Raw genomic sequence first — 15,588 nt, 5'->3', positions numbered from 1 at the left:
CAGTATTGTGCAATATAGCATAGGAGTCCAGGCAAGACTTAACTTCCTATGCAGTATATTTAGGCATTGAGTGCTCACTTGATGGCCATATGATAGGGTAATATAAAGAGTGGTATGCAGGCACCACAGTGGGTGTGTGAAATGTACACTCACTGAAGAGAGCAGACCCCACACCCACTTATGGGACAGCACCCCTCAACCCATAGTCATGAGACATAATAAAGACATGAATTGTAGAACTGCAATCACAGAAATAAGTAACTCACGGAACCTTCCTGGACAGGTGTAGCGTGCCTCCTTCCGATATGATGAATCCAAGTAGAGAAGAAAGTGGAGGAGCACTGCTGAAAAAATGAAAGGGCTGGAGGCTGCTTGCAAATTAAAAAATGCTTTAATTTATGGCATTAGTAGACCGGGCTACAAATAAGGTACCTCTGACACGTTTCGCGCTAAAGGAGCGCTTTATCAAAGATAAAGATTTGATAAAGTGCTCCTTTAGCGCGAAACGCGTAAGAGGTACCTTATTTGTAGCCCGGTCTACTAATGCCATAAATGAAAGCATTTTTTAATTTGCAAGCAGCCTCCAGCCCTTTCATTTTTTCAGCAGTGCTCCACCACTTTCTTCTCTACATGTTTTTTATGTAGTTTAATAAACCATTGTTATCCTATTTTGCTGGTGAGTTTTCCAATTTTTTTCCTAGAGCGGCGGTCTTACCGATCTAGGCACTTTTCTATCTACTTACTTGGTCGACCAGATGCCTTCGTGGGTTACGGAGGATTCTCTCACCAGATGATTCTCACACAGATACCCCAGCTGGTTGAGTGGACGTTGCCTGTGCACATCATCGGAGGATTTCCTCAACAGCTGATCTACACACATAGACAAGTCAGCTGTAGGAGCAGGACGGTGCACAATCATGAGTTATAGCTACTCCACACCGGGTGCGCCTGAGACACGGGGCTGTTACTGAGGTACATGCTCCTGTGAGGCTTCACACAGCCCACACAGGAAAATTACTTTCCACTTTATTCCTCATACACCATTGCTGTGTCTCCTCCTATTTTTGTTCCTCTAATTTATCCTAAAATCACGTCTACAACACGTTACACGCTCTGATTTATTTCATATATTTTTTTTATATTATTACAACTTTTTGATGTCCCTTTAGAGCTTAAACTCGGTTCTCCTTTCAGATACTTTAGGACCAAAGGAAATGTGCATGCATAGAAGTATTTGGGGACAGTGTGTGTTGTATGATGGACTAGTATTATGAAATTTTTTGGATGTGAAGTATAGAATTTAACCACTGAAATCTGGAGAATATTGAGTAGCCAGCGCATAGGATTGCATAAAGGAGTGGACGATTTAAAGCGGGACATTACATACAATAAATTAGGCTTACTGCTACATTTGGAAAGGGGAAAGGTGGGAGTCGAAACTAGTATTGTGCAGGTTGCAGTAGTTAAGGGAGAAAGGACATAAGCCTTTTAGCATAGGCAATGGCTATTGAGCCTAACAAATATAAGCCATTCCAATCAACTCTGCCTTGCTTTTTATGTTAACAATTACCCACTTACAGGAACATTTTTATGTGGCACTTGAACTGCTTTACGTCATTTTCCAAGCTTTAGTTGTTGATAATAATTTCCATATGTTCTTCATTCTTTACATGAAATCCTGCTGCCAAAACTCCACGAGGTTAATTTATTACAGAATCATGTTTCAGAGCATTATCAGTATTTTTGCATAATGTTGAATTTCTGTTATTTACTTACTTGTTATGCCAATTTTCACTGTAGTTGTCCACATAGTAATATAACATTTTAAATACATGAAATATTAAGAGTATGTTGTATTAATGTAATAAAGATGCAATCATTTTAGTGGGGAATGCTGTTCTTCAGTTATCAACATGATAAACAGATTAAATAGCATATCTGATCACTAATTTGTGCAACAGACCTTTACATTTTAAATAACTGATGCTGATAAAGTCTCAAACCATTAAAGAACTAAAATAATAATGATCAAATACATTTGATTGTTTTGTTGAACACTGCACATGTGCATAATGCTGGTTAGTGGGAAATTAATGCATATATGTTATAGAATGTCACATATTACATTACATAAAATCAAAATAGATCACTTATAGCTCAAAGTTCAACCTGGGGATTTAAACTCTGTAAAGTCCTGTATGTTGTTATAGTTGATAGTAGAAATAATATTGTGATCTGGATATATTCAGCACTTCTATGATCAGGTATAGTTAATTAACCGGTGGTTCTCACATATGATCAACTTGATAGAAATAGGCTACAGAGTCCCATATAGGAAAAAAGTTCAGTCCAACTCTTGTATTATTTGTCAGCCTTGCTTGTGTTTGTCTGGTATTGTCTTGTCCTGTTTGTCTTATGTGTTTATACTGTAGCATTGTTGCACTATGATTTTTCTCTCTTTTCTCTCTCTTTGCATCACATGCTTCTTGTAACATCTTGCTGTGGAGCGTGAAGTGCAAGATTGGACATTTCTGGACACTTCTGGACACTTCTTTACCATTGGACTGAACTTTTTTCCTATATGGGACTCTGTAGGCGCCGGCTTGTAGTGTTGTTTTTTGCTTTGTACTAACTGTGTTTTGGGTTAGTTTCACTCGGCAGCCTAGCCTTACATTATTAAGGTATAGTGTGTAAGGTCACACACATTTTTTATCACCTTATATGTTTATATACACTGTTTATTATATATTCACAGCCTTTTAGCGCTATATACACCATTCTTTTTTTCCTTGATAGAAGTAGGGCTATACGGAGTGATATAATCACTCCAGGGATTTAAGTGATATAATCACTCGCAGGGTATTAATGGACTACTGGTAAGGGTATATGTACAATGGAGGATACTTGAAGTACCTCTTAAGCCACTTTGTCACATGGAAGTCCTACCTCTGCCTCCACTTTGTCCCAGGTTTTACAGATGCATCATCTCGTAGTCCGCAGTCAGGGCTGGAGCTAAATGCGGAACTCCCAGTGTGTTGGAGCCTCCACGCTGATGTACTGCCGTCTCATGTAACGCTGCTTAGGATCTAACCGCCGTCTCATCAGAAATCAAATAGCGTGTATAGTCGACACTGGAACCTGCATCCACTGCTGAAGCGCCACTCCAATCAAAAGATTACATCAATGTAGAAACTGTAGATTGGTGCTTTTTTTTGTCCGGACAGTGGGACAACCAAACAACTCACCGAGTAATAGAAAAATAAATAAGTTTCTTGGTTTACATGTTTAAAACAAAGGAGTCTCCTTGAGAAAGCGCTGTGTAGCGTGAAATGCGTTGGAGGAGAATCTTATCCCTGTTCTGTAACTAGTATGTTTTTTGTTTTTTAAACATGTAACCCAATAAACTTTTTTTATTTTTCTATTACCCGGTGAGTTGTTTGGTGCTTTTCTTGTTCAGACAGCGGGCCAACCAATCTACAGTTTCTACATTATTACAATACATAGAAGAACATATATTACTATACAGTTATAATAACAAGATGATCCTTGCCTGTTACAGTTTTTAGTTTAGGATTTTTACTGGTTAGCTGAAAGCTAATTTTCATATGATGAAATACCAATTTGGGAAATAACTGTACGGCTAAGAAAAAGAAACACCAAATAACTGAAATGCTTAATGCATTAGACTACGGCATGTGGGACATATGGAATCATTCTCTTTTCACTATATGATTTTTTTTTTTACATCTAACGGATTTCTGTTGAGAACTGGTAATTTTGTTTTTTCATATGCTATGGGTTTGAGCACTTATCTAAAACTTTAGTTGTTTGAATTTCCTTAAGTGAATGCCAGTTCTTTAACATTTGTGTCTATACAGTAGCTATGTGTAACACCCGTTTCCCCCTAAGGGAGATCTGCTTAGCAATGGGTGTTACTGGGTCTATGGTGCTAACCTGTTTGGAGGCACAGGAGGCCTAAGCCTCCGCTCATAGGGAGCTTGGGGTGCAAGGTGCAGCGCCTCCACCTGTGAGAATCCCACCACAGACGTGATGACTCCTCACAGGAACATATATATCTTGTGAATAACCACTCACACACCAGTATAAACAACAGAACACTTTACCAGCAGGGTCTCACATAACACATCACTAATAACAGTAGTAATAGCAACAGCAGCAGTAATAATAACAGCAGTAATAATAACAGCAGTAACAACAACAGCAGTAATAACAACAGCAGTAATAACAACAGCAGTAATAATAATAACAAAAGCAATAATAACAGCTCCCTCTCCTCTTACTGGGTGAATACAGCTCTATCTCCAATACCCTTGGGATAGTGTATGTCCGCCCAAGGTCATTGGGTGTGTTAGTGAGGTAGCGCTACCTCCCTGATGTTGTTGTTGCACGGTGGGTACCTTCCTTTTTAATCACTCAAACAGCAATAGCCTCCCTGTTAGAAGACTGGCATCCGCGGTGTCTCACGATGCGGGGCCTACAAATAAACTCCCTTCGCGCCTTACCACCGGCAGCCGTTCACGTTGTCTCTGAGCTTGAGGAGTTCATTGTTGGTCCTTCCCACTCCACAGCTCCTCCGCAGGTATCACTATCGTGAAGGGTCCTTAACTTATGGGCAGCCCTACAACACTCAGACTACCGTGACTGGGGTCTAATTGGGTCCTCAGGGGAAACCACTAACCTAATCCCAGGCAGCCTTACTGGCTCCCAGGACAGTCCCAGCACCTCACGTGCTCTGGCAGCCCTGACTGCACATGTCACAGTGTATCATTCCCTGATCAGTGTCAGAGTTCAAGGACATAGAGTTCCTTTAGTCCTTCCTGCCTCCCCAGAGTCAGCCTGAGGAGCTGTGTAAACAACCCTAGTGGTTTGAAGGAATACCCTGCTACATATGTAAGTAGCATTGTTCCCCCCCCCCCCCCAGTGGGAGATTACACAGCCTATGCTACCTAGTGTGTGGTGCAATACCAGTTAGGGTCAGAAGAGCTGAGTGGATCTGTGATAGTGTGGAGATCAGAACAGGCTTAGGTTCTTCCTCTGGTTCTTCTCATGGTGCGTAACACCTTCAGCAGTTGTGGGCTCCATGATGTTCGGAGTTCAGCCCCCACTATTGCACTCTATGCCCCCCAGCCCAATGACTGATACTCAGACTGAGGTATATTAGAACAGGATCTTTATTCAGGCTGGCACTCACTGCAGTTCTTCATCACAGCGGTGCATGGTCTCAGAGGTCCCAGACCTTTGGATGGTGAAGGCCCTGATCTTACAAGCCTCTGTGGCTGAAACTGATGTTCCCCCAACCAAAGGCTGGGTGTAAGAACGCTCATCCTGCCATAGGAGAGACTCACAGCTCTCTGCTTCCTTTCTCTTCAAGAGCTCAAGCAGGACTCTCTCAAACTTGGTCACACCCTCCTAGGAGACTCAAGAAGGGGCGGGCTCATGGTATATACCTATCCCTGATAGGCTTTCACAGGCCATGAGTCACCACCTTACTTCTATCACTCATAAGAGGGGCATAAGGGGTCAAGATTTAACTTTACTGTCTGCAGCTAGCAGGATTTACATAATGGATAACTTGGGAAATAAATGTATAATGGGACATACCCTTCTACATGTATTTTAACTGGAATTAGAGTTTAATATTGACTTGACAGACATCTAATGGCATGTAAGCATGCTTCCTAATACTTAAACTACAAGCATAGCATGTTTCTTTCCTAAGTGTAACGAGACAAAATTGTTTATTTAGCAACAGAAATTATTCTGTCAATTTGTCACCAACTTCAGACAATTTAAAACCTTTTGATAAAGCTGAAAAATTATCCTAGAAAAAATAACATTTGTGGGTGACACTGAAACATTGTGTTCAACACATCTATTTACAAAAATGAAGATAATGTACACTCATAGGTGTCTTGCTTTGTTGGCCTGCTCTTTCACAGTCGTTTAAAGAGAAATCTACAGTATGTTCTCTCAATATATACACTTTCAGGGTCATATGTAGTATTAACAAATGGATTAAATTGAAATATCCATGTTAGTCCAGTTGCAATAGTGCAGATTAAAGGAGTACTTCAGTACACAGTGATACCTTTTTTATTTGGACTAACCATTGTTATTATATGTATCCACTGTCTATACAGTATGTGCTATGGGGGGGAGGCCCGGGTTTACACCATTGGACCCCTTGAATAAAACCAGACGAGACTTGAGTATATATATGTACCTGTGTAACATATGCTTTATGAATCCTGGGCAACCTTAACCCACAGGCACTTAATCTTAAAACATTCTATACTTAACACACTATATATGTACAGGTGCTACTGCTGGTTGTCGACCGCACCATGGGAAAAAACCTCAGCCAATTCGACAAAAAATCTGCGGGTTGGTCCTCAGCAGGCTGTAAAGGAGCATCGTACTAACACAGTGGGGGTCCTTGCATTTGAATGGGACTCGAACGGTGTGAATCCTACCGGGTTTCACCTGTCTGGAAGAGACGCGCAGTAAGAGATTGACTGAATCAGTCACACTACCTGCGCGCCTCTAACAGGCGACCGTGGAGCTTTTATTTTAATAATAAGGTATTGTAGCAGGGGGTCTCCGGAGCTCAACCGCATTGATTTCAGGTTCAGGGATTCCCTGCTTCCCGAGTTACAGGCCCCGTTATGGGGTGCTGGTATCCCGGCGGCCATGTTTAAATACTCCTGCGTCACGGCCCACGTGATTGGGGGATGTATACAAACTAGAGGGATACCGGCACACTATAAAAGGGTCTGTAACTCGGGAACCAGGGGGTCCCGACCTATAATCAATTCAGCTCCAGAGACCTCCTGCTACAATACTGTATTATTAAAATAAAAGCAGCTTCATTACCTTAGCGGCTAACTGCTAAATCAAGGAAGGGGTTAAGCAAGACTATCTTGTTTATTGGGGGCAGAGGGGGTGGGTGAAGGGGGTGATTGCCCTAGGGTGGGTGGTTAAGCCTACTGGGAAGGTTGTGGGATGGGTTAACCCCTTTGTTACCTTAGCGGTAGTAACCGCTATGGTAATGAAGGGTTAACCCCCTCCCAATACCCACCCGAAGCCTAAGCACCCACCCTGCAGCAAATGCCCCCTTCACCCACCTCCTCTATGCCCAATAAAACAGTACAATACAATCACCAATACCGCGCCCCCTCCTCCCCCCCCCGAGACACAAACGCATATAGTACAGCAATGGGCAAAATCCCTATTATCCATATCTGATAATAGCTCATTTGCCCATTAAAAAAAATATATAACCAAAACATTTACCAGCCAGCATATAGTAAATTAAAGTTCTACTTACCCCTTCCAGGATGAAGGCCTTCCTCGTACTCCTCGTCTTCCTCTTCTTCAGTGGGTACCAAAAAAAACAACAAAAAAAACTACTGGCCACAAACCCCTTAATCACCTTAGCGGTTATTATACAGTGTGGTAATTAAGGGGTTAACCCCCCCTCCTGCTACTCACCCGGGAAGCCTAACAACCCTCCCAAGGGCAAATACCCCCACCCTCTACCCATTGATTTGCCCAGTGGTACAACATACCCATATAATTTGGTCATGATTAGCCACTACGGCAGTCAATGGAGAACCTAAAAAAAATTCCAGCACAAAAAATTCAACACAAAAAAAACCCATAAAAAAAAAGCAGCAAAAAAAAAAACCACATTAACAAAATTCAATCGGCAAAAAACCACAATAAAAAAAACAAGAATAAAAAAAACACTGATGGTCGGTTACCAAGACAACCATTGTAACATTACTCTGGTGCATTGCCGGGCTTGCGTCTTCTGACTGGTGACATCGATCGCTTGGACGTCTCTGAGCTCACGGTTGCCTAGACATCACAATAGCTTCATTCCACTGCAGTTCTGGGTTCCCGTCGGCTGACGCACCATGGGACTTGTGACGTTATCAGCGATCTCGGCCTAACCATGGCAACCTGACACAAACATCTGCTGCATTTTTGGGTTTTAGTCGGCTGAGGCCCCACGTGGTTAGTGATATCAGTGGCCCGAACCAATGAATGCCCTCGATTGCAATCTCCACTCCCTGATGTCATCACCGCCTGGCGGGGTTTTAAACTCCACATGACAGCTGATCATAAAAGCACCTGGTCTCAAGCTGAACACCAGATGCCAATTGCGGATTACAAGGGATACGGTGATCGTGTCAGAGATATTCATCCAAAAGTAACATTACTCCTATTGGGTATTCACTCAAACTACCACAGACTGATCTCTATTGTGACATTCTACATTTGACAGTGATTTTCTTCAGTGCATTGTGGTCTGGTGTCATGAATACATTGTCCATGTGGGCTGTCTTCAAATGATTCACTTCCATGATTAGTTATTCTTAGTGCTGCACTGGGCTTCCCCCTTTTTTATGTTTTGTTAGGATGTGTACCCAGTAGGGTCTACACAAATATCCTACCTCTTAGGGAGGGTTTTACCATAGGGGTTAAGGGAAGTACTTTGATCTTATTGATTTTTGGGAATGGGCCTGAAAAAGGGGCTCACTCCCCTACCTGAAACATTGCCCCCTTTATTCCCCTGTACCCGGCGTTCCTTGTCTTTCTCTCCCGTACTACCCATTACCCCGTGTACCCTCCCTTCCATAATGTTGCATTGTGTATAGTTATACCTTTTTTTGTGTGCATATTTGTTATTCTCTTTCTACAGGATATATACTTCATGTACATTCTGCATTAAGTGTACATTGTATATAGACTTTTGCCGCTGGTACCAATTACTCTGGATTCAGATATTGTTTTCCCCTTTGTATTAGAAAGCCTTGTACCAGTGACAACTTCCATAGTGTTTGTACTGCCATTCTCACTGCATGAGTACTCTACTGTACTCTCCTTGACCAATTGGGCAAGATGGCTATTATCTCTGCTTTCTTTAACTTTATTTTCCTCAATACTTTTGAGATAAGAGGAATTGGTGGGGATATGTAGGTCAGCTGAAATTCCAATCTGAAACATAGAACATCCATATGTAACATTTTGTCAGTAGCCAGGATGGCTGCTGTATCCACAGTGTGGGCAGAAGTGCATAGTCACTGCGCTGATGCCTGAAAATAACCTTCAAGCAATCCAAACCAGGTTTAGATTGACATTTCTAGTGGAAGCCTTCAACCAGAGAAGTGGCTTGTACATCTTTGGCATTCACCCAAGATCTCTCTTTGGGGCCATACCCTCTCCAATGTACCAAATACTAAAGCTTACCATGTGAGTTCTGAGTGTCCAAAACGTGCTCTACTTCTAATTCTTCCGGACCTTCCACCATAACTGAACTGGAAGGAGAGAGGAAGATAATGAATTCAGAAATTAAGGCTTGAGGAGAGACACGTGAAAAATGCGGGTATTGTTAGGCTGGCAGGGAGTTCCAACTTGAAGGCTGCTGGATTAATTTGGATTAAACTGGATTCATTTGCTGCATAATTAAGGCCTGATGTACTTAGGACTGAGCTTGGCTGAAGGCAACTTGAGTTTGAGAGCCAGAACTGCTCACCTTCTTTGTAGGGAGGCGGTGGTCACCTGCATGAACCTTCTGCTGAACAGCCACATTAGAGAGAGAGAGAGATGGACCTGTTTCCAGTGGTCCTGCATTTTCTGGATCTTGAGATTCACTGTGGGAACTCCAGAGGGTGTAACAGAAGATGCTAGGATAGCAGGGTGGTACCCAGAGGCACAGATGAAGGATGACTGTTAAGAGGAGACAGGTTTTATGGAGTTTCGAGAAAACTCAGCAAAAGGAATTAGGTCCGCCCAATGAACCTGCTGTTCAGATACGAAACAGCATAGAAATTGCTCCAATGACTGCTTGGTCCTCTCTGTATGGCCATTAGATTGATGCAAATTCCAATCCTGTGACTAGAGCTGGGCAAACCATTTCCCGGAATTTCCCAGACTTCCCATTCAAAATCCACTGTGCTGTTACTGTACATTTCCGCAGATGGATTGTTCCAAATTCAATCCGTGTGGATTATTTAAAATCTCCCTATCTGGCTCAGTTATGTGGCTTTACAATAACAATAAAATTGTTTATAATCCATCATTGTATTGCAAGAAATAAGTACAATAGCTTAATCCACCGCAGGAAATTTGTAATAAGCGCCGGAAGATTATTTCAGCATTAAAAATAACAACTGGAGCTACTTCCTGCCACGTGTTGTGTCCACGCCCACTTATCTATACACCGATTTGTGAGAAGGGAAAGGTTGAGACCGAACACACAGACACACAGGCACACAAACACACAGACACATTATTTTCAATTAATATTCTTTTCTTAGTTTTTTATTTGTTTTATGATTATTATTATTATTATTATTATTATGAGTGGTGACAGTGGCAGCCAGGGCAAGAGGGGATCTGCCTTTGCACATCATGTAATGCAATACGGGACTTAGCAATGGTTGATGTACCAGCAACGGTTGCTGCTGGTAGCAGGCACAGGAGTATGCCTTTTACTGGACCTAGTTGCGTAAATTGCCTTGGGTGATTATCCAGAAGATATGTGGAAATAAGAAAAACAAAGAACATATAGTGTAGAATGTTCAAGAAAAAACAGCTTGCTGATACGCTTATAGTGTTTAGACTCACACTTGGGTCATCTTGAGTTTTATGCTTGAACCACTGTAAAACGTGGAATGATATGTTAACTCAGCCAGGTCCTCTATTATGTCAGGATCTGCATCTCAGGGAAGGATATAAAAGAGAAAAAAGGCACATTGCACAGTCTGTTTGTTCTCTAGTGAGATGTAGATGAAAATAAAATTGGTACTGACATTCAGAGTGTCTTTAGTAATAGCATATATGGTTGATGATCTTCCTCTGTGAGTAACTATTCTTTGGGATTTTCACCCTCAATGGAGTTCCTTTGCTTGAATGGAATAATGAAGCTGGAATGTAAGGCGTAAGATACTAAAATGGATATTTAATGATTGTAGAACTATAGCCAGGTCTCCTGCTGTTCTTCCCTTGGCCTTCCCACCTACCTCCGATGCGGCCGGGAGGTTGCGGCTAGCGCGGGTGCTGCTGGGCGCGCGGACACTTGGTGGGAGGTAGAGAGAGTGAGGCACTGTAGGGAGCGCTCCGGTGCACAGGAGGTTCCACGGTGGCCCTACCACACAGGGCGCCACCATCTTGTATGTGATCGTGCATGCGCGAGAAGCGCGGCATGAGCAGGAGGACGACAGGAGCGGCGGCCATTACAGAGAGGGCTCCACGGGGACTACAGCCCCAGAATGCACAGAGGCTATATACCACATGGCTAAACTAAGCCCATAGGGCTGCGAGGATCCCCTGCTCCTGAGATTGATACTTTTGGCGTGCTGCACTCCATACCAGTCAGAGGAGGGACAAGGAGGTGACGTCATCACGCATTGAGGAGCGGACGTGACGACGGGTGCTCGGTCGATTGCGGTGGTTTTTCCCTGACTTTGCATGAAAGCTGGTCCCTGTTTCAACCACATGTAGCCAGGTCTCCCTTTCCGTGCGCACCCCCCTCCGGGTACTCACAGCAGCCGCTCCTCCTTGGTATGCGGCCGGTTGCCGGGGACGCGCGTGTCCCGTTGCTAGGGCCGCGGTCGCGTTGCGGTGCTCCCGGCAGCTCTCGGTGCAGGGCGCCGCCATTGCAGTTGCGTTGCGCATGCGCAGGCTGCCGAGGTGACGGGAGGCTCTGGTTAGCTCACACATGCGCAGTACAAGCACGCGAGAACGCCACCAATGAAGCAAGGGCTCTAAGCAGGGACTACAGATCCCATGAGCCTTAGGGGACCCCATGTGACGCCAGGGAGCCAATAGGGCTGTAGTATCTCCCTGCTCAGGGATAGATACATTTCGCGGGGTTTTGGAGCACGTTAGTCGGCATCAGGAGCAGCTAGGGGAAGGAGGTAGGGTGCAGGAGTCAGTGACTCCCTGCACTAGGCCAGCAGCCCCTAGGCCCCAGATAGCCCTGAGTCACAAGTAGTATTGAGTGTTGTAGGGACAGGCCCCAGGTTAGGGACCCTGCCCCTTACTACCCAGAGTCAGTTAGGGACACAGCGGACGCTGCATGTCCATCCAGAGGTTTGGGCTCAGACCTCCGCTGCCGCTGCAGCAGCCATCCGGGTGGGATCGCCCCGGATGGTAGTTCCTGTATTCATCAGCCTTCGGATCCTTTGTGAAGCTCCTTGGCAGGCCCGGGCACTGGAGTGCTCGGCAGGTAACCATCACCAAGTGCACCAACGATCCTACATATATTATATTCATACGGGACTAGTGGCTGCGCAGTCACACATATTATCTCCCTTTAAGGGTGCGGGACATATTGTGTGGGGTTACTGGACACAGGGTAGGATCACCCGGTGTAGGTGGGAGCGTCCTGCGAGACGCAGTAGTTAGTGTCTCCTCTAGAGAGGGACACCTGTTGATATATGAATAAGTATTGCTACAGTAAAGTCATTGGTTATTTTACATGTGGTGTGTGGAGTGATATATATATATATTTGTCCTGCGAGAAATCACTCCTCCTCTGGCGGGAGCCATCGCAGGTGGAGGCGTTGCACCACGAGATTGTGTTATATGTATGTACCCCAGGCTCCCCGAGCGGAGGCTTAGGCTCCTGAGAGCCACACAGGTATACACAGCAGGTAGTAGCGTCTGTATTCACAGGGAATACCCGTTCCATTTGGAGGCGCTGCTGAGATTCAGCCCTGGGGTGCCCTACTCAGTAGTTCACGTAGTATCCTATCAGTCAGCATGTCTGCGCTCACGCCCGAACAAGTGGCTGACTGGGCCATAAAGCTAGGAGAGCTCCTGCGATACGTAGTCGCTGTAGACGGGGTACCTGCCGATGTATCCATGTTTACCGTCTGCAGCACAGTAAGGACATTACCTGGTCTGGCGGGTGCCCGCCTCATCAGCAAGCACTACAACCTTGACCGGCAAGAGAACACCCTATTGCTGGCCACCGAACAAGCTATACCCCCTGATAGAGGCCCACGAGTAGTGTATCTACCAGAGACTTTACCGCAAAGGTGCCCTCTAATTTACCCTGGAACCGTTTCCAGTCACGTAACTTCCCTTACCAGACATGCGGGTTGGGAAGACAAAGATATGGCCGCCAGTACACCCATCAGATCAGACATATCTCTACTCCGAGTGAACTTCTCTTCTGATGCTAGGCAAGGGGCCACCAGCTGGGCCGGTAGCCCGCCAACGTCACCGGTCCCTAACCGGTTAGTGAACAGCTTCACCCCAACCCCTAACAGTCAGGGAGCGGGGATTACAAGTTCCTCAGACAGTGGCGAGTCCAGGCTAGGAGTGACATTCCCGCAGCTTGTGGAAGCGATAACTACGTCCGCCCAAGCCCAAAATTACAGGAAGTTGAAGGCGTTTTCAGGTATGGTTCCTGTCCCCGCAGGCGAGGATAGCATCGAGTCTTGGAAGGAACACACCCTCAAGGTGATCGATGAATGGCCCTGCTCTGAAACGGTCAGACGTCAGAGAATCCTGGAAAGCCTCCTACCCCCAGCAGCTACCATGGTCAGTGCACAGCGCGACCAAGACCCTGATCTCTCTGCTCATCAGATGGTAGACTTGTTAGTCCAGATCTATGGCAAAAATGAAGAGAAGAGTGAGCTGTGGTTCAAATTTTACGGTTTCCGACAGAAGGAGAAGGAGGACCTGTCAGACTTCCTTCAACGAATCCAGCTGGTCCTGTGGAAATTGCGAACTTGCGGCCTCATCCTAGCCTCAGAGATGGACGAATACCGGCGCAAGCAGTTCCTCCGAGGGGCCATTCCCACGCATCACATAGTGATCATGATCAGGTGCTCACTAATGGAGGGGCCTCCTCCTACCTTCATGGACATTTTAGGGATCGTCAAAGGGCATGAAGCCTATACCAAGCTGCATACAGGCACCAAGGTCAAAGATCCCCCTGCGAGTGACATCCCGGGAGTCTCCGCTCGCCGGATCAAGAAACCTGTCAAAGAGGAAGAGGAGCCACCCAAGTCGCCCTCAACGAAAGGCAGGACTTCGGGGAGATCCTCCCCCACTTACCCAAGACGACTGGATTCTAAAGATATCGTCTGCTATGGCTGTGGACAGAAAGGCCATTTCTCCAGAGAGTGCCCTGATGGAGTCACCCAAGAAAAGAAAACGCCCAGTAAAGGAAGCCCGGCTAGGTTCATGATCTGTCGGATACAGACCACAGAAGCCAAGACATCTGAGGCCACCCCTGCGCCTCCCGAAGCTCCTACTGACCTAAACCCAGATGATGGAACTGCGGCCGGGGATGGTTACTGTCAGGTAGGCCCCTCTGCCATCGTGTGTGTGGTAGTAGAAGGATTCTATTGGACACCGGGTCCCAAGTGACCATAATCTACCGACAATTCTACGACCAACACCTTAAGCACTGTACCCTGCGGTCGGCGGAACATATGAAGGTGAGGGGGTTGAGCAATGAAGATTACCCCATCGATGGGATTGTGAGAGTTCAACTAGAGATACTTCAATTGAATACCGGCAAGAAACATCCCATGCATGTGAAGGCAATGGTATGCCTGAAGCCTCAAGGACAGTGTCAGTACCCGGTCATCTTGGGAACAAATACGGATATAGTGCGAGCCGTAATCAGAGCCTACCTGAAAGAGACCAATGAATTGCCAATGGCCAATCCACTCCTTGACCCTGTACTGAGAGAGGAGTGCAACAGAGTATATGCCTTAGAGCGTCATGGGGACCTCTACAATCGTCAATGCGGACTGACGACCATTTTACCCGGGGGAGTGCAACGCATGGCCGTCTGGTGCTATTATCCCGATCGAGATGAGACCGATCATCTGTTCTCTCTGGAGAGTACCCCTGAGGATGAGACCCAGAGAGGGTATAGGGTAATACCCGAAGTAAGAGAGTGGATGACCAAAATTCCTCTACGAACCTACATGTATGTTCAAAATATCTCTCCATTCCCGATGGACATTGATGTAGGACAAAGTTTGGGCAGCATCTACCCCGTCAGCCCGGTAGAAACAATGCCCCAGGTAAACGCCGCTGCAGTGGGTGAGCAGTTAGTCGATCTGGACTTCAACTTCTGAGACTCGACACTGCCAACTGAGTGGAAGGATCGACTGATGGCCAAGCTGAATGAAAGAAGGACGGTATTTTCCACCAGCGAGATGGATGTGGGCCGCAGCGCCCAACACACCATTAGGTTGAGTGACGCCACTCCGTTCCGTGAATGCTCTCGTCGCATCGCCCCCAGGGATGTGGACGGTGTAAGGAACGTCCTGAAGGAAATTGAGACCGCTGGGATATTGACGGAGTCTCGGAGTCCTTATGCATCACCCATAGTGGTGGTAAGGAAGAAGAATGGATCTGTAAGATTGTGCGTCGATTATTGAATGCTGAATAATCATACGGTACCCGATCAATACAACCTTCCTCGCATTGAAGAAATCCTGAATGCTCTAACTGGGAGCCAATGGTTTAGTGTGCTCGACTTACGATCTGGGTACTACGAGGTACCTATGAGTGAAGAGGACCAGG

Source organism: Ascaphus truei, chromosome 1 (genome assembly GCF_040206685.1).
Source record: "Ascaphus truei isolate aAscTru1 chromosome 1, aAscTru1.hap1, whole genome shotgun sequence".
NCBI classification, from domain to species: Eukaryota; Metazoa; Chordata; class Amphibia; order Anura; family Ascaphidae; genus Ascaphus; species Ascaphus truei.
Note: the sequence above shows the minus strand (reverse complement) of the source record.